Consider the following 26,664-nt stretch of genomic DNA (forward strand, 5'->3'; position numbering starts at 1 on the left):
TCATATAGTGTAATAAATGCTGCTGTAAGCCCATTCATTCATTTAGTCGCACCTCAGTGCAAGTGGGCTGCAAGAATATTTTGACATCTGGTGACGCCCTCTGGCTTCTACACGGAGCTTCTGGCACTTCTGATATTGACGTTGGTTTTTGTATCCGTGGAGGGTTCCAGGGAGATCGGTACTTGGACATGAATCAGCCATATAAAATGAATGACAAGCAAAACACTAAGGGTCTGCGAGGAAAAGATCAGTATCTTTTTTTTTCGGCGCTTTTAACTGATCTGCTATTGAACCGACGCACAAACATAGAACAAAATAATATGAATCTTATGCAATTAGTGAATCGGCAAACCACTTTTGCCATTGCAGTAAAGACTGTGGAAGCAATTAAAGACATAAGGAGTGATCGATAAATGACTCGCGCAGGGTCAGTGTTTCTAGTTAGCAGCTCCGGCAAGCTACCTTTGTATTTCATGACAAACAAAACTAATAACGTTAGACTCGTGAGCCATTATGAGTTAGCCGTAGACCTGATGATGTCGTAAACCATCTCGCTTTTGTGCTGTTTTCATTTCTGTTTGAGTTGATCCACTGAAAGTACTACCAGTTCTGTGGTGTTGTTTTACACTCAACTTTCTTAGGAAGGTGAGTCACTTTTTAATTATTTTAGCTGAAAACATTAAACCTGGCCTTTCTACTTTGCAAATAGCGGCAGCGGGACTGCTCCTCTCAGCGAGCTCAGGCTTCGGGTTTGGTGCTGCTAGAACCGCTGAGTGTCTGTGAACGCCGTTCGGCGCTTTGTGCTTTGTGCCGTGCCTTTGTGCCCGAAAAACCCTTTGCAGTAGGAATAACGCAGAGTGAAGATGACATATTTCAGCCACGGCTAATCTGTTGTAGCTCCCTTCGACTTTTAAAAACTCTTTTGGCTATTTCTATTTATGCTAATATCTCTTGGAATCGGGAAAAGAAAGGATTCTAGCCTCATTTTCATGAACCTTTTTTCTTCAGTCAGACTTCTCCCGATGACCAGAGAGCCCTCGATGCGAAACTGGCTTCATTTGAAAATTGGCGTAGTCTTTTCTGTACAGGAACTCTGACAGTTTAGTATCTCTGTTGGAAACACAAAATACTTTCAATCTTTGAGGTACTTTGTATTTGTCATGATCAAATCAGCACGAAGGGCTGTCAATGGTGGTCTAGAAAAAGTTTTGTAACAAACTTTGAACTTGCACTGTAGAAGAACTCAGGATTAGGCGAGTTGGTGGTGATCCATTTCATTAAAAACCAGCATTAAAAAACACACACAGAGGACGATACGAGACACACGGAAGGCGCTGATAGCACTTCTTTGAAGAATCTGGCCTGCCCGTGTGTCTCGTCTCGTCTTTTGTGTGTGTTTTTTAGCGCTGGTTTTTAATGCGTTGGAACTTGCATTGCGGTGAAGCCCTCCGTGTAACGTCTGATGTTGTCGCATACTGTCCATGCATAAACAATAAAGTAATCAGCTGAGGGCAAGTGACGAGCAGTCAGTTTTTTTTGCTGTATTTTGCTTGTAGAGACGCACGTCAAGTTGGTCAAAAGCCCGACATAAATACCTTGCGGCTGGTGTATTCGACTGATGCAATTAAAAATTAAGGCGAAATCTTCAACGCCATCACTATCTGTTTAGAGCAGAGCGCGTGAAAATAGAATGTACACGCGGCATGAGTGCCTTTGGTCGTGCACGTTTGGTGGCCACTGTTGGCACACGCGTACGTTGAACCCACCACGGTAGCTCTTAGGGCGCTTGAGAGTGCGACATGTTGCCCGCATCGGAAGGTTTGGCGCCATTAATTCAATGGGTGTAAAATACTTCGAGAAAAAAACGTATAGTTTTTAAAAATTCGGTGTTTTCCGCTCCTGAAAAGCTTTATTCTAAGTATTTTTCTTCTTCTCTAATAACAGAGAATTTCAGCAATAAATGCCCACAAACTATAAGTTAATTACTGAACGAAATGTCATGCCTCACGCATTAACTAATCCCTAAAAGGCAAATGCAACGCAGACCTTCTGATTTTTTTTTTTGAAGAACAATAAAAGCTTTAAGTATGAACATTTGAACCTTCCACCAATCTTGAGCAGCAAGAAAGCGAAGATCGGCGCTTTCTCGCTTTAGCAAGTGGCGCGTCGGCATCGAACTCCTCAATACCACCGTCACTGCCTCCGTGCTACACAGGTCGATTGAAAGAATATTGAAAAGAAAAATAAAGACGTGGTGTCGCTGCGGGCTGCCAGGGCGCAAGGACGACTTGGGTGAGCTCGGAACTGGTACTTCCGGACGGTGATAAACTGAAAGCGCAGAATACCCAGCTTCTCTTCTCAATGCAGACTATCGCCGCCAGCTCGCGTTTTCAATTTTATGCAGTCCGTTGGACTCGGCGGACTCGGTAGACGCAGCATCTATTCGCACTTCTCTTTGCCTTGAGGTTGCCGCTCTTGCGCTGATATTCCCAACGCGTCCACTTGCGGCAACCACGGCTTCTTTCTTGCCCGCTTCTCCATAAATCACGTAGTCTTATTGACACCATCGCCATAATGTAGCATTTCAGCTTGCTTCTTTATTTCCGAGCAGTGCTTCCCTAGGATTTTATTTTTTTCCCCTCTGTCTAACCGCAGTCATTTAGTTAATCGGCAACCCGTTTTGTGGGAGTAATAGTTTCTTTTTTCTCACTGAATGTCGAACGCTGCGTGTCGTCATTAATATTTCGAATGATGGAAAAAAAAGTTGTACGTTGAGTGTCACCACCGCATGGGGAAAATAAATAAAGAACAGCCATTGAAGACCCTGTCCTCGAAAAATCGTCTCCGGCTGTAATGAGCAATCGAGAATATTTGAAATTTCTGGAAGCAAGCACTTTGTTTCCATGGAAACGCCAACCTCTCTTCGTTTTGCCGCGCCGCAGGCCAGTTCCTTTTTTTCGGTTCTCAATTTTATCAATTTAAGTACTTGCGTGTTTTACTTAAAGGCAACAAAGCAGCTGGATAAAGTAACACTGTTACTCGGTGGACAAAACCAAATTGCAAAAACCGACCTTAAAAGTCCTGTGTGCGTATACAAGTGGTATGGACAGAGGATTTTCTAAGGAACACAACAAACAGGAAAGGAGACAATCAGGATCCAGAAGGCATCTGATATGTTGGCTCAATTATTTTTACTAGGTGCTGCTCCTCACTGATGCTGTGGTGTGCTGCCCCTTCAAGCATACTTATAGTGCCGTCTAGCAACATATTGGTATCTGTATGTTAGGTCTACGTCCTAAAACGACACGTGGGTTGCGGTGGACGCCGTATTGGAGCGCTCCGATTGAATTTCCGCCGTTTGGGGTTTTTTAACAAGCGGTGGAAACGCACAGCGCACCGGTGTTTCCTTGTTTCGCCTCCATCAAATCGCAGTCGCTGAACCTTGGATCCAACCATTGACCTTAGGATTAGCAGCTGTTCGGCTAATTCCCAGCTAATTCAGCGGCCATCTTCACGTTTTTGCAATTCGCAAGTGGTTTGTGACCGCAAGTTAATTTGCCGTTATATCGCCCGCCGTCATGACTGTCCAACTCACCAACAACGGCGAATAGTATTCGGTCCATGTAAAATCAGATTTCGTTAACCCGTTTTCGTTTCATTTCTCATTGCGCAACATGCGTCGAGGTCGAACTTTCACGATGACACACTAATGCTTTCGCATTCACAGCAAGTAAGGAGTATTCAGTGTCCTCTGAATTTTTTTGTTTGATAATTCAAATCAACGCTTCTTGTTTCGTTCAGTAGTACTAATATGATCTAGGCACATCTGTGCTAAACTGCTGCAAATACATCTTTTGCAAAACCACCAACCTACACGCCTAGAAACAGGCTGCCAAAGGGCTCCTTTTTTTCTGCACAGAATGTTATATCCGCGCTTGCGTACGGCACTCATTATGGTTATGACAGATAAGTAACGGATTTAAAAATGAGAAAGTAATTAAAAAATTTATGAAGTCACTGCATAAAAAAGTTATCAAGGAACACAATGCAACAAAACGCATGAAAATCCATGACACCATTGCCGTGCTATGTTGTTTGTTCTCCTGCAAAACTACTCTGAAAAAAAGGAGGGACGTGGAACTGGCCTGTGTGCTGGCTGACTCTGGCAACCATGGGAAAGAGGCAGCTCACAATATGGCTCGAGGATCTATGGCCCTAGCCATGAGCAACGACTTCAGCCCGGTAGCACAGAGTAAGGTCGTATCAACTACGTGCAAATCACCTAGTATTTTAATCTAGCCAGAGAAACGGCACCACCACCTCAAAAAGGTCGTGCCAAAGCTCAAGATTTGAGATAGAGACAACTCCAAATGAATAATTTTTGGGACCCGGCGAGAATGAACCACATCAACCCACACAAATTCAAATCCGATTTCTCAAAATGTGGCCAGAGAGCCATGGTAGAATATATCTTTTGGGATTGCCCCACAGACCCCCGCCCCCTTTCCTCAATGAAATCGAGAAGCTTGTAGGATTGTGGAAGTGGGAGACTGCTGTCCAGCTCTCATCCGGAAGTACTAGTCCGAGTCACATCAAAGCCCAAGAGATCGCCTTCAGCATCGACTGAGCGCCCTCTTCTGAGGTCCACAGAACCCATCACTCCCAGTACTGATAATAAAGTTTTAGACCTGACTGCCAACAGGCCAGCCAGGTCAAAAAATACTTTCGAGAAAAATGACATTTTCACAGAGATATCAGCCAGTTTTTCTCCTACCTACGGTCATAAAAGCATATTTAAAGCCAGTTTTTAAGAATACAATAAAGACGACTTCTGTTGTTTTCTAAAATCCAATTTTTTTGGAGATTTTCGTCTTCTGAAAACCTCGTTGCCCTAAATGTGTTGATCTTGAGAAGTGTCCTAATACATACCTAGGCAGAAAAACCTGTGGCCCGAAGGTTTATTTCATCATACAGGCGAACTTTTTTAATTTCTTTACAATTGCCTTAACGCTCATATTGCACATACATACATAAGCTTCCGTTGAACTGATTTTGAGCCTCATTGCAATGGCCGCAGAAATTATTCAGAAACATGAATGTGTTAAGTATCATCTTATTCCGGAGTTTTTCGTGGACGCTTCAGTGATTATCTTCAATCATTATGTTAAACAGCTTTGTATCTTTGTGAAAGATCTTATTTTAATCAATATTTCCGAGGCTTCTGTCTTTATTGAAACAAAAACCAAAGTTAACCATTTCTTTTTTAGAAGGGAAGAGTGAGTGAGTAAATGAGTGAGCGAGTGGACAAGTCAGTGAGCTAGCGAGTGAGTGAGAGGGGGGAGAGTGAGTGAGAGGGGGAAAGAGTGGATGATTAAGTGAATGAATGAGTGAGCGAGCGAGCAAGTGAGTGAGAGGGGGAGAGAGTAGATTGAGGCAATTTTTGGCTGCTGTAGGATTACTTATAAGATCACTCCTTGACAAAAGGCGAATTTTAGCAGAATGGTAAACATAACGAAACTGCTGAAATACTGAATTCGCAGCATTTTATGGAACTGAAGTGTGGCAGTTCGCTTGGGTGCGAAGGCATTCGGCCAGCAAGTAACAAGATCAGCGACTTCCGAAAGCTGACGTCTCCAATTTCTTTCAAACTTCGAATTGCAAATGACGTCACATTTTGCTTTCATTCATGCGCTTAAGAAGCATTCCTCCAACGGAAGGAGAACACGTTGAACCGCGTCTCTCAAGAATATGGCCTGCCACACTGTCAGCAGAACCCGATGAATAATGCATCACCTCCCGCATGGAGCTAGGCAGCCTGTCGAGGTAACGCATTACGCTTCTTCTCAGTAGCGTCTTTACAGCGACCCGCTTTCGGAGGTGACAGGTTCGTAGAGAGGTCAAATACTAAATGTTCTTCTGACAGGAAAACAAAGAAGAAAAACGTGGAGAACTAGATATGCAATTATAGAAACGCGAGGAACACGCATTTTGCCTTTTTGGCATAATTCTGTACAGAGTTTCTTTAACTTCAATGCTAGGCCCGGAACGGCGAATTTTTTACTAAGATTTTTTTAAGCTTGTACAACCTTTCTACTGAGATGAAAGTTTGTCTGCCGATTAAAAAGTGTCCATGGCATCCGAAAAAAAAATACAAGCGATATCAGCCGCTAATAGTTTCCCGAGAATGTGTTGTCCTTTCTTGATATGTGAAAACTCCCCGTCTTTAGCGAAAACTGACCGTGTCGCTTAACTGTTATGTGAAAATAGTTTTGCAACACCTTTGCATTTGATGTAACACTGTATTATTAATTTTGACTTTCAATGTGAATTATAATTCATCAATGTATGGACGTTTGCAGTTTGTAGCATTTTACGTCTTCGTTCAAGTAAGCATATTTTGTAATACTAAAATCGAGTTTCGTTCCAAACTGCAGTGCTGAAATCTAAACTCCAGTCATAACACTACTGATCCGGAGTTCCCGGGTTCGAACCCGACCGCGGCGGCTGCGTTTTTATGGAGGAAAAACGCTAAGGCGCCCGTGTGCTGTGCGATGTCAGTGCACGTTAAAGATCCCCAGGTGGTCGAAATTATGCCGGAGCCCTCCACTACGGCACCTCCTCCTTCCTTTCATCTTTCACTCCTCCTATATCCCTTCCTTTACGGCGCGGTTCAGGTGTCCAACGATGTATGAGACAGATACTGCGCCATTTCCTTTCCCCAAAAACCAATTATTATTATTATTATTATTATTATTATTATTATTATTATTATTATTATTATTATTATTATTATTATTATTATTATTATTATTATTATTATTATTATTAATATTATTATTATTATACCACTACGTATATTTTATTTTGCTGTACTGAAAGCACTTTTTACCAAAAACTGGTGGAGTCATGGCCTACTGAAAGCATTCTTACCTTTCCTATCTATCTGAGAGGTAAAATTGCAGACGATTTGGTATTTCTGCCCACTGTGCGGCCACGCAATAATATTTTGTAGCGATAGATACATTACGGTAGTATTTCGAGCATTCAGCGTGGCTGCGCCGCCACGCTGTCACGTGGCTGGTCACGTGGTGCGTAGCAGCTGCCGGTGGCGCGGTGTCGAGGCTGATCACATGGTTCGTCACGTGGTTCGTCACGTGGCCAAGTTCCGTTCCCCCAGCTGTAGCTATCACGTCACTCCAGGTTTAACGAAAGCTAAACCAATTCCAATTTTTTAGCCTTCAGCACTAGGCGGTGGATTCACATAAGTCTGCTTACATTCGCATTCTGATTATCATTTCTAGCCTTGAGTTTCTACACAGGTTAAATCGAAACTGCTGCCCTAATTTCCTCCGTAAAATATTCTGAAGTGTGAATGGGCCGCAGTTGTACCGTCATTATTTCACAGTATAGAAGTTTCAGGTGAATATGGTGCGCATTTAAATCATTATTATTAATCTTCTGGCAGCAGTACTGCTAGCGCTCTTCAAAGGTTATTACATTGTTTATATACGTGGCACATCTATTTACCCGAAAAACAAAAAGAGAGAAAAAGAGGCAAAAATTTGTGCTGCTCTTAAGCGTAGGTTTCTCCTAGCGATACGTGTCAGCATTAATTTAGTTTGGAGTGGAAGTATCAACACTGCCGTTGCTACGCTGTAATCCTAGCGATGTCAATAGCCGATATATCGCAATGCATATGTGGTCTCTATTCGCACATTTGATGTGCATGTGGACCTAATTCTTTTTACGAAATCTTTGTTTGCGTTTGAGCAAGATCTTTAAATGAGAACATATTACAGCCTTTTTCTACGAATTATAATAAGGCTCAAGAAAATCAACGGAAGTTGTTTCGATACTTGACAGAGCGAGATGTCTGCATTATACGAAGAGATATTGCAGTTATCTTTGCCAACATTGTTTTCCACAGAAAAATATTTCTCTCATATTCTTGGCAGAAAGTTTTGAGGTTTCAGTGTTTGCTGTGTAGGTATCTCTGTAAACAAATAGGGCTCCTCTTACACAACTTTTGAAATTTGAAATTTCTGGAAAGTTGGAGAAGATGCGGAAGTGCGCAGAGGGAAGACTAGGGGAGCTATAGGAACGCATTTCTTCTGTGTATGGCTACCGCTACTAGCGACTTGCGGAAGTCTTCCGAGAGGAACTTCATCGACTGCTGCCGTCTTCTCCTCAGCCTCAAGCGGTGACTCTCATAGATTTCGCACGTGAACAAATGCAGTAGGCACTTGGCACCCCTTCACCGACACCCGGAGCAGAACCACCGGCCATGAGCTATGCTTGGCTTATCCCCAACACACGCCAAGAGCCGTCGACATCAGCCTTCTCCTCCAGAGCTCTGTCTGTTTAACACCCGTCAGGCGCTCTTAGAGACCACCCACACGCCCCACGAAATGTGACTTCTGGAGAACCGCTGACAATCGTCCACTGCGCTTTCGTTGAAGAGAAGCCGGCCAAATTACCTTTTCAGGCGCATGTGCCTTCGTGGTCGAAAACTAATTGGTCCACACCGTGTAATTGCACAGGAGTTCATCAAATTCACGGTTGCTGTCATCCATAACGCTGGCGTTGCCAGGCCTGAGCTAGGCAGCGGCAGTGCAGTGAAGGTCCCCAGCCATTATAGGCTAAGTTGACGACAGCATCATTTGGAGATGAGTTAGATTCCCGGCGAATCAACAACGATAATCCACCAACGGTAAGTCATGCCACCACCTCATTCACTACGATGACGTCGCATTGGAAGACAAACTTAGCAACAACTCAAGCAACGTGCCGCCCTGCCGGCGTCCTGGCAGCGCACCGCTCGATAGGTGTAGCTAGGCCTAACCTGCTTGGCATCGTCGCAGTAGCGTGCGGTGCTTTAAAACTAGCAAAACCCAGCATATCATAAAGCTTGTGATCCTTCTACCAGTGCACTACAAATAGGATAACCTCATTAAAATCAGGCTACAGATGCTTTCCGCTACTTTCTAAGCCGGGAATCGAGGGAAGCACACCAGGGAGGCCCACCGCCATGCCCACTGTTAGTTAGGTCGGATTAATCGCATGACAGCGTCGTCCATGGAAAACGATAGCAACGGACCGATGGGAACCCTCAAGCACACCTCACGTTCACTTCTTCACGCTTTCTCGCTACGCTAGCTCTGCCAGCAGATTTCCAAGGTCGAGCAGTCGACCCTTCTCAGCGCGTGAAATTTGATCAAAAAGTGCCGTTAGAAGCGCCTCTTCCAGGCGCGCGGCCTTCCGTTAGAAGCATTGATTGCACAGCTAAACGAGACTTCAAGAAACACGAAAAACAGCGAAATACTTCTTAATGGCATTTTGAAGCGTATGTTAGGACTTTTAGATATAAACAATATTTAGATATATACGCGCTAGAGTGTACTATTCTTTATCGCCAAAGTTCCGGCTGACAACTGTCACCAAGCATCGCATAATTACCGACGAATACGCACGACCTGTCCGTCAAACCCTACCCAGTGTCAGAGTGAGAACGTGATGCTGCTGACAGTCAAGTCGAAGGAGAGTTGCTGGACGACTCCTTCAAGCCGTGAAGGAGTCTGTTCGCGTCACTTGTTTTTTATCCAGAAATATTTTGTTATGCGCCTGCGGTATTTCAGCGCCTCATGGACATGGTATTAGCAGGCCACAAGTGGCATACTTCCTTCGTTTATTCGGTGACGTCGCAGTTTTGTTTACAAGGCTTGATGAACACCTAGAGAGGTGCAAGGCTTCTGGATTTTCCCTGAGCCAGGAAAGTGTCGCTTCACGTTGGAGGAGCTGCTGTTTTTAGGCGGTGTTGTTAGCAAGGACGGGGTGCGGCCAGATGCGCAGAAAACAAGTCGATATCTCACGATTTCTGCAGCCGGCCGACAAGAAAGCCGTCCGAAAATTTGTGTGAATCTGCGCCTACTAGCCGTGCTTTGTGAAACTGCTTTGCACGCGTTGCCCAGCCCTTGCTAGATCTAAAAGAAAATGGTAGTGTTTTAACATAGTTGAATTGAGTAGCGTGAAGAATGTCAACAGTCACCAAAACCAATGAGCCTATGGGATTTTTAAAATTTGTGGTGTTCATCAATGAGAGTATAATAGGAGAATTATGTTAAAGAAAATTATTTAGAAAGCAGGAGAAAAAACAACCATATGCCGCCGGTTGGATCCGAACTCACGGCCTCCAAATTTTGAGTCCTGTTTGGTTACACTACACATAAATACCTTCGAAAGCAGAAGATTGGACGCCCGTCGTCGTAGCTCAGTTGATAGAGCACCGAACCCGAAGTTCGGACGTCGTATGTTTGGATCTCATCTGCGGCATGTGGTCGTTTTTCTTCTGCTTTCTAATTATTATCTTTAACATAATTATCCTATTATTCTGATATTGATTAACGCCACACATTAAAAAGAAAACATCCCCTATGCTCCATGGCTTCGATGACTGTTGGCTCCCGGAATGTATGTCATAACGAGCCCCTCTTTTTCCTTACCTTGCCTGCATAAATTCTGTTGGACGTTCCAAAGCTTTTCGCAAAAGTGGGAGTTGGTGGAGATGGCGTCCAACGCACAGCGAGACCGTGTGTTGCCGTTTAACACGAGGCGTGACCGGTTGGGGCGATGGCATAATGCTCTCGTGCAGTGGCCAGCGAAGCTGATGCGTTCGAGCCGCCGCGGGTTCTATACCCAGTGGCGGCAATATTTTTTTTTTATTTCTGGAAGTTGGCCAAGATCAGCCTTGAATATATGCAAGCCATGAGGTTCCTGGTAACGTTTTACGGTGTTAAGTAGTGCTTTAGCAAGAATAGCTGCCTTTCAATTCCGTTTAGAAACGCTGCTAATCGAGGATTGCAGTGAACTTTAACGTCGTTTGCAACCACCATCTTTCCCCATTCACTTCATCAAAGAAGCCGCAACCAAGATCTACATTAACGCATGCACCCTATGCCTCGCAGTGCACGTCTTAGAGGAGAAAGCAATGAAGCGAGTCATCGCCTACGCGAGCCGCTTGCTGTTAAAGGCCGAAGACGACTATTCAACGACGCAAAAACATTCCCTCACCAGGATGAAGTCGAGTGATCGTCTGAACAGCATAGAAATTTCCCCGCACCTATACGAAAAGGGTATTTAAACCTGTCATCTACGACCCCGCGTTATGCGGGCTTGTTGACTAGAAATACACCTTGGGACACCTGGCACTTGTTACTCCTAGAAGTTTATTTCGCCGTACTTTAGGAGTCTACGCAAGAACTCTGATACTGATTACCTTCCACGAGTTCCTGTCGATGAGCCGGCAGAGGACGACAATGACGATGCTTTTTTGCAAATATTAGCACCAGCACTTTTGCGCAACATCAACGCTTGGACCCCTACCTCACACGCCTCATGGAGTACTTGGAGGCAAGGAGTCTCTTCGGGCGCCATTCAAGAGCGGGTTCTCTTTGCTCCGCGTACAGAACCTTGTTCTTGTGAAGATGAACTTGCACCAAACAAAAACGCTCCCCTTCGTGCACGTGCAAGCTTTCAAGAAGAAATTGTACATTTTTAGCTTTCTCACAGCAAAGCAGCTGCTGCGCACCCGGGTTTTCTTGCAGTCTCCTCCCAATCCAAGATAAATTTTTTTGCACCCATTAATCTGCTGATGTCGCACGTAATACGAATAACTGCCGAGATTTCAGGCGACGAAAGGTGCCACCGACCCGACCAGCAGAACTCCTGAACCATATTGAACTACCGTCAATGCCCTTCGAGGAGATCAGCATGAACCTGCTGGGCCCTTTCCCAAAATCAACATCTGGAAGCAAGTGCAATCATGACGACCGACTAAGTGACCCACAATTCAGATGAAAAAGCCCTGCCGAAAGGCACAACTGCAGAAATACCTAAGTATTTTTTGCAATGCACTCTTCTGCGACACGACGCCCCCGATGTGGTCATCCCGGAGAGGTACAGCGTTCACGCCAGAGATGACACGAGTCATCCTGTTCTAATAGTCACAGAAGCCACCAGAGGGGAAAATCGTGCCATCTGCACACAAACTGCTTCACACATGCTTGTCATGTATGTCGACGCAGAACACAACACCTTGTATGTGATTTTCTTCTTTATCACCACCGCCGGCAACACCGCTCTGCGAGAAAACAACACACTCGACGCCATGCTCTTGACCATCACCGATGAAAACAAGCTGAACACCTACGCGTGCATTTCATTAAATTACTTTCTCTCTCTCTCTCTTCCCCTGCGTGCAGCGCGCAGAAGCGTGACAGCATCTGGCTACGCATTAAGGACAAGCAGCACATCGAGGCCAGATGCTACAATCACCGTCTACGCCGCATGGAATACATACCAGGCAGGTCTATGAGTGTGGTCAGTCGCTAATCAACTTAGACTGACTGAAATGTTTTTTCGTCGCTACTTGGGCCCACACAAGATTCTTCGTCGATTTGCAGAACTTGACTACTAAGCCATTGATTGCCAACGCAGAGACCCCACCGTAGCTGCGCGGCGCATGTCCAGTAGTTGTGCACGTCGCATTTCTAAATGGCCGATTATGTATGCCAATTGACGCTTGTTGCGTGCATTCTCGATGTTTACTCTTGCTCCTTTTAATTTCATTGTAAAGCACCTGGCTGATGCTTGTTTAAAAGAGAGCAATGTCGCCACGCTTTGTAATGTATTGTTTATTCCAGGTGAAAGCTGCCAGCACGCGGACTTATCAGCCTATTTCGGATGATTGTTGCCGCATGAAACACCTTCCACGACGTTCGACATTGCCGTAGTCGCTGTTCACACCTCATCTTTAATGTTTTTCGCCACCTTTTAATTGCGCGCCGCCGAGAATGGTGGAGATTCTGACCCTTGGCGACCACCAAGAACTTTAGCTGCTGCCGCCACCACCGAATTTTTACTGTTGGCCTACAAACGGTCGGCTCGCAGTAAAATAAAATTAAAGTTTTTCGCCACCGCCACCTAAATATATAAATACTCCAGATTTCACGCGCTAGTGTTCTGGCTGAATTAATCGTCTTCGTCCATATATTTAACCCAGGAACGTGTCCATGAACAAATAGCTTTGCGTTTCTATCCCTCTGCTCGTATATCACTTGCATAGTATTTGAATGAGTGCGCGATGCGTCAAACTAATAAACACACTCCTACATAAGGCGAGGTTTCTTTTCCTTTACCAGGAGTATTCTACAAGTTATAAGTTTGGATGAAGCATGCAGCCGAAGAGACTTCCGTGACCATATGGGAAAAATATACGCTGTGTCTTCTGGCTTGAATAGGCCCATGAAGGGGGGGGGGGGGATGAGCGTGAAAGTAGGACCACGGAAGCGGCAACAAAAAAATTTCGCCCTTTCCTGCTTCCATAGCAACGGCTTCCATTCCACAAATGCCACGAATACTTCAGCAAACGGCGCAGCGCCGTGTGGGAGGCATAATTGAATTCCTCAAAGAGTGTCGCACTCACACGCGTACAGCTTTCGGCGACAGCCTTCATGATGCAGAGGCGCTGCTGGCGGTGACGGGGCCAGTGTACAGCAGCCCTGTGATAGCTTACCACGGAGCTCATATGTTTACGGACCTCGCATATTTGCGTACATTGTTAGTGCTTGCATTGAGTAGGAGGTTAATTGCGGTATTGAATTTCACTACTGACGACTTTGCCCTTTATTTCAAAAACAAAATTTTATAAAATTGCCAAGGATGTGGTACAGTATTTCTAGTTTTGAAGTCTCGAGGCCGCTCATGGGCTATGAGAGAGATGCCGTACTGAAGGGCTGCGTATCAGTGTTGTCCGCATGCGGGTTCCTTAGCATGCACTCCTAAAAGCGCATGAGCGGTTATGTATTTCCTCCCCCCATAGAAATGCGGTCACCGCAGCAGTGGCTCGATCTTGGGACGTGGAGTGCAACAGCCGAACCACAAAGCCACTGAGCCAACTTGGCGATGGAATTTGATTTTAAAAATGGCATGCGCGGAAGATATACAAGCCACACGCTCGCTAGCACCGACCACGAATCTTGTCACAATCTTTCTTGTGCCGTTGCCTAGCAACAACGACGCATTGTTATGTTAAATACAGATCACAGAAATATTCATGACTGGGGTCCAACCCCTCGGCGGCGCGAACCGATCAGCTCCGCAGGCCGCTGCGCGAGAGCACTAGGCTATCAGCGCAGTGTTTTCTTTAGTGCCTGTTGCTGGAAGTAACGCCGGAACCGTGTAGATTGGTATGACATCAGAATTAATGTAGCCAAACAAGCTTGCTGTTAAACCACGACACACTCTAGCGTTGTGCTTTACACGTCGTCGTCTTCAAGAACTTCTATCCGCAGAGCGAACAGATCAGATCACGTTAACCCCGATCAGAGCTTAACCTGTATCTACCATTAGATAACCAGGCTAACTACATGCTCTGGCAAGTCTACTCGGTTTTTATTACCTTTAAATCCTTAAACTTTTGTGCACCGACTTTCTGACACAATCTTAGCTTACCTAATAAATACAGCCCCTCTTTGTGCCTGAACAGTGTTAATACAATTGAAACGTCTTGTGTATTTCATCTATTTGTTTTCAGTGCGCACGCGAAGCCAGGTTTTATGCCATGTTTGTTGCTCCGCCGTGATCACGTTTCATGCAATGTGCGAGCCTCCTTCTTTTTGCTTTGTTCTGTAATACGTTTAATGCTTGTTTGATTTGTAACGTGTTAAATTGTTTTTACCGCTGCACTGTACTGCAAACTGTACAAGGAAGCTGAGGTCTCGTCAGGCGTTACAGGCCTTTTTCTTCGGCTTCCTTTTTCTTCGTAAGGAAGAAACAAAGCCTTTGAAGTTTAAGTTTGAAACTCCTGCCAATGTTTCTTCCTTGGATCGTACTTAAGCCTCAACTATGTTTTCTGCCCCCGACAGGCCTGAACCAAATCGGGGATTTGCCCTCGCTGGAGCTAATGACAAAGGTGGAAAAGAATAGCTTCACTTTGAATCATTCTCCTGCTGCAGCACTAGAAAGGAGTAGACAGGGGACGATCTAATGCAGTATGGGAATAAGCCATCTGCTGAGCGACAGGGTTCTAATTAAAGGCAGAGAAAAATCAAAAGGCAGGAATGAACACAGCGCTTGACAAGAGCGTCAGACGGACGAGAATGTTTCCATAGTTATTTTAGTACGATGCATTGCTTAATAAGATGGCGTCTATGGCTGCAGTTCTGAGCTCGTAAAACTGCTAGAAAGTGTAAATCAAAGCAAAGTGCGCTTTAAACTACCACTGGTGAGTTATTTACTGTCTTGGAAAAACTCACTCGCTTCTCCTTGCTTACGTTCCACGCCAAAGTCTAGCAGTCACCCTGAGAACGGTTCATGAGAAAAAGCAGTTGAAAAAGACTGAACCTCACCCTGTCCGTTATCAAGGAAACGATAAGTGCGAAAAAAACAAACAGATAAACAAGACAACAGCCTTTAAATGAGCAGAAGTGTCAACGCAGAACATCCGAGCATCGAAGCCAGAAAACGGTGAACATTTACGACTCGGAGTAAGAGCTTGCCGGCAGCACACATGCACATGCTTCAACGAACGCAGCAGGGCCAGGACAAGAGAATCATATAGGTTGTACACCGATTGGCGCACGCTCCTCCAACTCCAGTTCGCTCCACTGGCATGTAAGCAGACTGGCTGGCTGACAAGGGGAGTTTTATTAATTTGTATTGCTCTGAGACGAATCATTTGTCTTCTCTGCCTTAGCACTTGTTTTATTCTCCCCGCTGGGCGTGGGCACAACGTAAAGAAGAAAGCAGACGCAGCGGGGGTATGGATTCTGTCAAACTTACGAGTTAATTTTGGAAAGACACCTCCGGTAACATCACTGACAGCTGAAACTAGCAAGATTTTTTGTGCGATGAGGTGCTCGTCGGGCGAAGCAAAGTGTTGGGGGCAAAAAATTACAATGCCTGTTAGACCTTTGGTAATGCGGATATCAGCGCAATCGTCTCCAAACTATACATTTGAAATTGCTGTATTTGCTTTGGATGCTGCTAATACGCATGAGTTCGCGACGTTTCTGTTTTTGTTTTGGGTGGGTCAGAACAAATGCTTACGTGACTTGCTAGTGCACCTTGAACCAACTAGTCGAAAAAAGAACATCAGTTGCTTTATGGAGGCAGAAATGTGTTTACACGTACTTTAGCAATATGCAGTGTATAGTGTTTGCACTCAGCGACCCGAGAGAGTTCATTCTGTGTTCGATGCGCCGAAAGTTTTAACTTTTTGCCTTTCGCATGCGTGCATCGTTCAGAGTACGACGCTGTACTTCGGTAACATGAAAGGCTCTCGCGCCACGCGACTGACACACCACATCGTCGCCGGCGACTTTATCACACCTTCGGCGGCTGGAGCCGCGTAGGCGCGCTGAATGCCGCGCCATGCAGTCATTTCGAAACGGTTTCTTCAAAGCATTTTAAAGGCGATTTGAGGCATATTTTTCTGACTCCGAGCCGCTCCTCATTACGGCGAACTTAGCGCGAAGCTCTCATTGTGCGCATTGAGTCTAACTCGATCGCGGAAGCTCGATGTTGACGACACCCGCTCGAAGCATAGGTTGGGGGCTTCAGCTATCGCTATTAAAGAGAAATGCGAAATAATGGTTAGTTTAAAAAGGCATTAGAGCATAGGAACTTATTACAGGCGTCTTTGTACATCCAGGTTTCCGCATTTTGTGTACAAGTGGGACGGGCTTTATCGAGGTTTACTATGCTTAAATGAGAACCGAAGAACCAGTAGTGAGGGCACAGAGCGTTTCAAGCAGTACTAAAAAAAGACGTATGGAAGCTAATATGGCACCTAGAAAAAGCAGGTTGGAAAAGACCGCGCCCGCCTTAAACCGTGAGCGGAATAACTTTCATCGCTTTCATCACTTCCCTCATGGCGCTGTTCTGATATCTGGTCATAACTAGACAGCTAAAGTGCACACAAATTGAACAAGGGAGGGGAAAGCCTCAGAGTGCTTGCCAACGTTTCAACAAAAGGACATGTCTTCGGTTCCTTTTGTTTTTTCGCGTCCTTAACTAACCTAACTAAACCTAAATGCATCGCCTACAAATTTTGGCCAAGTGCTAACTCAACCTTTGACGTCGCATCTGCATTGGATATTAGAAACTGTGCCTTTCAAGATCCAGGTTAAATTTATGGCCAGGTTATAAAATATTTGATGTCCCCACAAGACTGCCTTGCATCGCGGATACTACTCGATACACCAAGCGTACGCTATGATGATGCCTTGGGCTACGCATATGCTGACGTATGCGTTTTATCTGCTTTTTTATGGAATTAAAAATGCTGTGAGCCGATTTACCAAAGTTTCAAGCAGGGATACATCAAAATTCCTGTGCATAATGCACAATACCTCACATAGAACGCTTTAAAAAGTACGAATTTTACTTCTTAGCTTCGTGCAATAATATTCAAGTTCTCTCCTGGCTGTCCCACGCGAACACCTTTCTTATAAGACGAACTGAATGTATCATTGATACAAACGTCTCTACCCCAGCAGATTCACTAAAGGTATGTATATTTTATGTTCCGTTTAGCTTCTCAATACTGCACGAGGAATGTGTGATACGCCGCAGTCATGAACTCCGGTATAATTGTAAGCTACTTGCTGTTCTTTGTAGTTTACTAGCCTCGCAAAGCACGCGGAAATTTTTACATTTCGTTTTCATTGAAAATCGGCCGCCTTGGCGGACCGGATTCGATCCTGCGACCTTTGGCTGAACCACCGGGCGCCATAGCCACTAAGCAACCGCGGCGACTAAAAAACGTAAAACAGACTCCTTAGCGGCCATAAAACAAACGAAAAAAAAGCGACAAAGACACAATGTGTGACTCGGCACATCCGTGCACTCGATTGGAAAAGAAAGATACGCATCCAGATACACTGGACAGAAGACAATGCTGAGAACGCTGAGCAGAGAAAAGTAGACAACCTTACTCACCAAGTTCAAAACAATGATGCATCTCCCACCAGGCTGCTTTTTGACGCCCGTTCCGCTCTCCCCATCTTAGCATCCTATTTAGGGAAATGTACGCGTGCCCTCATTCCCTCGTGCACTTTTCCCCTCCCTCATAACTTATCCTGGTTGGACGAGGTATTCTAAGGATCAGGGCTGGGGCGGCCCTTACCCCGTCGCTCACGTCCCGATGGGGTTCTGAAGAAGATGAAGGACCCACCACCTGCTCAAGGTTTTCCACGCCGGCAGAGGTGGATGTTCGCCACCTATTGTGGACTTGTGCAGGAAGAAGGGCTTCAATGACACGAAGTTTACAGGAAGCGGGACTAAGGGTGACAATGGAGGAGGATTTCTCCAAATGGCTGACCGAAGACAATAAGAGCAGGAGGCTTCTCCTGTTCCTGCATGAAAACACGTTGGATAATTTCCTTTACTACACAGCGAACCCAAGCTATCCCTTTGTGGCAAGTGTGCGAAAAAAAGCAAAAAGTCGTGAAACCTTTAAGTTAGAAAGCTTCGTGGTTCCAAAGCAAAGAATGAATAGTCAAAACTTTTAAGATGGTAGCTGCATCTTGACCGTTTTATTCTTCACACGAAACTAAGCGGGTATACTCAGAAGTGATAAATATTGTACCAGCTCGTGCTCGCTGATAGCTAATTCACTTGGGGCCACTAGGGCGGCAACCTTTAACGGTGCACTAGGCGGACCTGGCCCGTCTATAGTGAACAAAAATAAAGTGCACTGGAATGTCAGAGTGTATTTAGCTAGACGCGCATACATGGGTGGGCGCTGCAATGAACATTTTGCCTTTCGCAATCTGAATAAGACTGGTTATAAAAATCATGCAATTGTAGGTTTATTGCAGCGCACTGCAACTTTCTAAACGATTCTTTTCCTGCGCAACCATTGCATAAAACCTAAATACTTGAGAGCCATTTCTGCTACCACTTTTTTCTGTGTAAACAACTGCATAACAAATTTCTATTACTAAATTAACGAACTATAGTAAATCTAAGTTTGCTAATTGACCACAAACCGCTTAGCTTCACATTTACTTCGCCGAAATGTATCTACCCTTGAAAAAAAAACATGTTTCAAGATCGTGAAGCGCTCTTTGTATATCACTCATGTATGTATGCAGATGACGCACTGGCTCTGAGCTAAAATGCACAATTTAAGCTGCCTACAATTAGGTAGAATTTTACAGAGCAAAATCTAACGAAGCTTCATATAGAACTAGTTCACGAATATCCGGCTAGCTTTCGTGCGTTTTGCTGAAACATGAAAGTTCACCAGCAAGAGAACGCCTGGGTCAGGTGATCTTAGTTCAGCAACGGAAGGAGGAAAACAAAATATATGATGCACAATACAGAAAAAAAATTTACGGTGCCATATCCTTGCTGTGTCTTCGACGCCCGGCGACGGAATGAAAAATATAGAGATCTGGAAATATCATGGGCAACCGTAAACTGCTCCTTGCGGCACCTTCGCTAGGGCCTGTTATCCAGGGAGCTGCGCAGGGCGTAGTGTTCCAGAGGGATTTCAGCGGAGCTACCAGAGGGAAGGAGAACGCCCAGGAAAGCTGTTAAATTTGAAGATGTATGGCCCAAACTTCGGTGGCTATAAACTTCGTTATCAGTGCGATGCCTACAGAAGGCGTGTAAGAATTAGGAAATAGAAAGAAAAAGGATGATACGTATAAGTGTATATATTTTGTTTGGAGTCAGTTTCCACACTCGATAATCAAAAAAAACTTTAGGAGCATAGATACATAGCTCCCAATCTCGGCAAACAAACTGAGATGTCATTCAGAAAACGCAGCGATCCCGAAGCCGAACAAGAGGCCGAAAGTCAAGTTCTGCAGGACTGTAACCAGCGGCGGCGTAAAAAGATCAGCTTCGTTTCCCGGTCACTTGGCCACTCAACCAATGTCGCATCCTGTCGCACTACGGTGTGCTGTTTTTGTCCTGAAGTTAAAAATGCCACATAATTAGTGTGGCTATTGACCAACATAAGGCCCGGAGATAGCCTCTCACGCTATGCGTTGACAATCGTTGCCCTTGTCATTGCTCTTGATTTCGTTCTGTGCCGCGAGTATATACGAAGTCCACTGGAAAGCAGTAGGGCTCTTCGGCACTCCAACCAACCGAAGCAACTAGGGACGTGAGTGCGCTGGTCAGCACACCTCCCCCCCCCCCAAAAAAAAAAAAAAGAAATATCGGTCGATTTGGATAATTAGGCCAAATGCGGATATGTGCGCTAGCATGACGTCACTTTTCGGTTAGAGCTGCGACCTACAAGGTCGTACCAGGCTACCACCTAATTACCCCCCCTTCAGCATCTTCCGTTTAGCTGCAGCGCAATCACCATTCGAACGTTCTCCTCCTAAACGCTGCTCCTCATTCCGCTTAGCTCTCTGCGCTTAGGAGCCGTCCCGCTTAATTAGTGCCTCAGGTTCTCGTCTGGTTACCCCCGGCGAGTCGTTGCATGCCACCGGCGGATGGCAAGTAAGCCATGGTTGCAACCCTAGGTTGCTCTTCCCGAGCAGCCTCTCACAAATAAATGGGCTGCCGCCTGACACGGTGGGCAGGTTCCCACCATCCGGTGGGCAGTTGAGTAGCCTGCCACAAAACCGGCTTCAGACAGACAGACAGACAGACAGACAGACAGACAGACAGACAGACAGACAGACAGACAGACAGACAGACAGACAGACAGACAGACAGACAGACAGACAGACAGACAGACAGACAGACAGACAGACAGACAGACAGACAGACAGACAGACAGACAGACAGACAGACAGACAGACAGACAGACAGACAGACAGACAGACAGACAGACAGACAGACAGACAGACAGACAGACAGACAGACAGACAGACAGACAGACAGACAGACAGACAGACAGACAGACAGACAGACAGACAGACAGACAGACAGACAGACAGACAGACAGACAGACAGACAGACAGACAGACAGACAGACAGACAGACAGACAGACAGACAGACAGACAGACAGACAGACAGACAGACAGACAGACAGACAGACAGACAGACAGACAGACAGACAGACAGACAGACAGACAGACAGACAGACAGACAGACAGACAGACAGACAGACAGACAGACAGACAGACAGACAGACAGACAGACAGACAGACAGACAGACAGACAGACAGACAGACAGACAGACAGACAGACAGACAGACAGACAGACAGACAGACAGACAGACAGACAGACAGACAGACAGACAGACAGACAGACAGACAGACAGACAGACAGACAGACAGACAGACAGACAGACAGACAGACAGACAGACAGACAGAAACAAGGCAAGGCAAGGCAAGGCAAGGCAAGGCAAGGCAAGGCAAGGCAGGGCAGGGCAGGGCAGGGCAGGGCAGGGCAGGGCAGGGCAGGGCAGGGCAGGGCAGGCAGGCAGGCATATGTATGTTCAGGTAAAAATGAGTAAGAAAAACAAGACAGATAAACAACGACGCAAAGTGCACAAATGCGGGGAACTGTAACTATAAGTTCTAGATCACTAAGAAGAAGGTCCTTGACGCGGTAACACGTAAAACACTGAAAGCAGGAAAGGAAGCTAACTGCAATGTCCAACCAAGAAAAGCGGTTGATAACGGAAGGTCTTCAAGCCGAGAAAGCAGGCAAAAAAACTATGCGTGGGCAAGCTCTAAGACCACACGCGAGCCAAAGCGAAGGTAAGTTCAATAGCGAAAAAATGTGATCAATACCACTTGCCATTATCAGAGGGTGTATACCACGTTCTGTGAGGTGCCCTAAGAAGCATTATGCTTTTCCTGGAGAGCACTTAATCCTTATGTCTACTGACGACGATGACACTGGTCAACAGTTTTTTAGCGTGGTGTGTGACGTCAGTGCTTTTCAGGAAAGAGAAACTGCATTCGCAAGCGCAGCCAATATCTTGGTTAAAAATTGGGTATTTGTTTTATTGACATAGCCATAAAAGGAGTGATTGGTGCCTGGCAGCGGCGCCACCTACTGCTTTTGGCATTAAAGAAGAAATGCCCGATTTGTTTAATCGGATGTTCTAGGACGACACCAGCTTATCGACACCCGCTTACTCAGCTTCAACGAAAAGCGTTTTGTTATGAATTGAAACCACCACTCCTAGTGAACTGCAAAAAAAAAAATAAAGTGAGTCATCTCTCGCACCTGGAGCGAGAACTAGTAATGACATGTTTAGAAACACCCGAAGACTTCTTGAAAAGATACAAGTATTATAGGCTGCTGGGAAACTCTACCCCAATCGCATGAAGAACTTTGCGTTCTGCGGTGAGGGTTTAAAAAAAAATCACCAGGAAGTGTTAAAAATTTTATAAAATCTGAAGACGCCTTTGAATTTGGATACTTCATATAAGTTTGCCCTACTGCGCTACGTTGTAAAAATAATGTTTAAACCACAACAATTAACGCTCTGCGCTTTTTAGAATTCTTTTGAACTTAGGAGCTGGAAACTGAATTCTGCTTCTAGAGGTCTAGAAACTTATACGTATTTTAATCCCGCTAGTTTATTGAAATAAGCACATCAGTTCTTGAGGAGTACAGTTGTGCGTTTTCGTGTCTTAATAAAAAATTTGTTTTGGGATCAGAGACGGAGTTTCCTCTCTATAAATAGAGGAAGAAGGTCTTGCCAGATTATGTTTGAAGACGTTAATGAGAAAGAGAAGCCTTTAAAAAATAAGTTAAACGCACGTTAATACAATAGCCAGAATTGCTCCGTCAAATAAGTAAAGCAAAATGCAGCTAAATAAATGCTGAGCACCACCAACATCAAAGGAATGACCCTTGTATTCTTTGGAGTTTAGGACGTGAAACTATTGTGCGATTCTGCGTGTGCGCATACACCATGAGTAGCAAGCTTTTTTAATGATAACGTAATTAAGCCACTGCGTCAGCCACCAAGATTTCCTCGCCCTTCACTGCACAATATTTTGGCGATAAAAAAATGTTAGTCCAGCCTACATTGCTGCATCGCCTTATTTTATGCACTGAGTCAAAGTATCAGGGTTGCGATTAATATTTAGAGAGCGTCGCCTAAACCTGCTTCAGTGCAGCAGGAAGAAGAGTTGTCTTTTATTGAATGAAACGTGCCTAGTAGCAATATCAAAAGAACACGACAAGGTTACGCAATATTGTGTGGGATCGGAGAAGGAAAAATACAAGAGAAAGAGAAAGGATCTGCGGCGTGAAGCTAACGGCGCAGCAACAACGACATCGAAACCCACAGTCGATGGGACTTCCACGCAGAGCACTGCAAAGACCTGCTGGTGCGCTGTGTAGCGGTACACATCTTGTCAAACGGGCAAACAGCCTAGGGCCCTGCCATCGACGTCCGATACCTGCTTGTGTAAATAAATGTGTCCCGCGTAGCGTAGCTTGAATTGTAGCTGCTTCGCCTGAGTCTTCGCTGCTTCGAAGAATGGGAAACATTTCGTGGACTTGGCTTATCTGTTTCTGCCCGCAGCCTCTATTATTTGCTTCGCCGTGTTTGTTTGCAAACAAATCGATTCCGGTTGGTTCACACGAACTCTTTCTGTACGCATTGAAAAGTCCTTCCGAGATTTCTACAGAAGAAGCATCACGGCAAATAAAGAAAATTATGGCAACTTCCCCAAGTGTTTCTAAAGTCTTTTTTTTTTTCAAGGTTCAAGGTTCGTTTATTACATGTTTATGGTACTAGGTTAGAGAAAAACATTGGAATTCAGAAGGAGGTCCCAAAGTCAGAGACTGTGGACGGGACCTCCTCTAAGAACAATTGTAAAAATGAATTACAGACAGCAGATGCAAAAAAAAATTAAGTTGTTGGCATCATAAATGAGCAGTGAGTGAAATATGAGAAATAATGTAAACTCTTATTTGAATGAAAGATGATTACACACCTAATATCATACAGACCAATACAATAGAGAACTCATTGAATAATATAAATGACAAAACTGGTACCATATACCAAGTAAAATACTATTAAGGGGATTGTAAAAACTGACAGAGAGCGGATTTAAAGAAACAGATATTAGGTGATTGCTTAATGCTAACCGGTAATGAGTTCCATAATGTAGTGGCAGTGAAACGAACTGTTTGCTTTCCATATTTAGTGTTAGGTTTAGGGAGTAAAATGTTAATGTTATTAGCAAAGCGCGTGTCGATGCGACGCAGATTTTGATCACTGCTAGTTAACGAAAAAGGAAGGAGATTTCTAACAGATTTGTACATACGGGTACATAATTTGTAGTCGATTATTTTGGGCACTGATAAAATATTGTATAATAGGAGCAGACGAGGGGCATTTGCAGAGTTGTGACTATAAGTAATAATTCGAATTGCTTGATTTTGAATAGTTTGCAGAGAAGATAAATGCGAATGATACGTGTTTCCCCAAGATGAAATGCAATACTTAATATAGGAGTGGATGAACGTGTAATAGAGGGAAATGAGAATGGGAACATGGAAATACGGGTGAACTTTAATTAATACTCTAATACCATACGCCATTTTTCGGGAAATAGATGAGATGTGGGTCGGAAATTTAAGATGTTTGTCCAGTACTACGCCTAAAAAGGATACGTGATCAGCTGAAAAGATTGAGTTTGAGCCTATGCTAACAGACAGGTTTTCGCAAAGAATTTTTTGAGGTGACCTAAAAAGTATAAAGCTGGATTTGGATGCATTAATGAACAGCAAATTATTTCTGCACCAAACGAATACATTCTGTGCATCAATGTTAAGTTTATCGACCACTTTATTTATATGTGAATCTGAGGTTAAGATTGTTGTGTCGTCAGCATAAAGAAAACGGTTGGAATTATAAAGACACCTAGGGAGGTCATTGATATATAATAAAAATAGAAGAGGGTCAAGAAGGGAACCTTGCGGAACTCCAACGTTAGTAGTCTTGAATTTTGAGTATGTTCCCGAGACGAACACGGCTTGTTTTCTATTGAATAAATAGCTTCTGATTAGCGAAAGTGCAGGCCCAGTTATGCCGACAGCGTCAAGCTTATTGAAAAAAATAGCATGGTTGAGGGAATCAAAAGTTTTAGAAAGGTCAATAAATAATGCACTCGCAAAGTTACCTGCGTCGATGTAGGATTTAATTTTATCGGTGAGAGCGATCACAGCCAATTCGGTGGAAAATCCCATTCTGAAACCGAACTGGTTAGGTGAGAGGTTGTCAAATTTTTTAAAGTAATTGTTTATTCGGATAACAATGGCTTTTTCAATAATTTTACTGAAAAACGATAAAATAGCGATTGGGCGGTAATTAGAAATGATTTGTTTATCTCCCTTTTTGAAGACTAGAATTAGCTTTTTTTAAATGCAGTAGAGAAAGTGCCCGATTTCAAGACCAGATTGACAATATTGGCGAACACATCGCAAATGAGATGCGCAATTAACTTAATATGAGATGATTGAATATTATCGAGACCTGGACTGGCGTCTTTCAGGTTGCGTATTATTTTGCCGATTCCATTAGGGGAAACAGAGAAAAGGAAAATGCTATGAGGAGATCGTTCTAATGTTTGATTAGCGGCAGTATTTAATACTTCTGAGGCTAGAGCAAATGAATCACTAAAGGCTTCAGCAATGTCTGAGGGATTGGTATATGTTACCTCACCGGAAGTAATTGTTGATATGGGAGCTTTCGAGTGGTTTCTGTTTAGAAAGGAATTAATAACTTTCCATTGCTTATGAACGTTATTTCCAGAATGATTTATTTCTCTTTCATGGTAATTTCTCTTCGCTGTTCTAAGGAGCAAGCCAAATACATTAGAATACTTCTTATAACGCGCTAAAAGCCTTAAGTTGAATGGTTGCTTTTTGCATTTTCTATAGAGGTTATCTTTCTTTCTCAAACTGCTTAAAAGGCCAGAAGTCATCCAGGGATTATTCGGAGTTGAAAACTTCTCATTGCAATTATATATAGTAGAACACTCAGTAGAACACTCAGTAGAACAATCAGTAGAACACTCGGTGGCCTTTACGGATTGCTCAGGGCAGAAGTTTATACCACATCCGACTTAGCTTCTGCCCAGAGAAGAACTTTCTGCCATGCGTAGGGGCGAAACCAAATCTAAGCCTACCTTTGATGAAAGGGGGCTCCGGTGTTCAGTAGCTCATTCGTTCTATTCTTTAGGAACGACTTAGATTTTCTGGAGGAGTAACTTTTTCGCACGGAAGTTTATTACAATGGTCCTTCTCGAGACAGAGGCATGGTATATTTTCTTATTCTATTAGGGGCTTAACCTACCCATTATGCATGTGGCACTATGACAGGTGCACAAGTGCAGACCACGGGACTAATTTATACCACCGGTAGTTCTTAGCACGTACGAGAATCGCTCAGCTCACCGGCGTATTTTATATTCTCCTTCATTAAATTGTTCTTGACTGAGCACAGATTCCATCCCGAGATATTGTGCTGTCTTCCATTTTGGTCCAGTGTATACTTTTTGTATTCTAGGTACTAAAGGTTTTTCTCGGTGCCTATATAGCGTTATGTACCTTTGGCATTTACGAAAACAGCAAATTATGAGGGACAAACACATGCGAGAAGAAAATTTTTTAAACTGATATATCATGTTGGAAGAAAAACCAAGAATACGGCGC

This window comes from Amblyomma americanum, chromosome 4, assembly GCF_052857255.1.
Source record: "Amblyomma americanum isolate KBUSLIRL-KWMA chromosome 4, ASM5285725v1, whole genome shotgun sequence".
Classification (NCBI taxonomy): domain Eukaryota; kingdom Metazoa; phylum Arthropoda; class Arachnida; order Ixodida; family Ixodidae; genus Amblyomma; species Amblyomma americanum.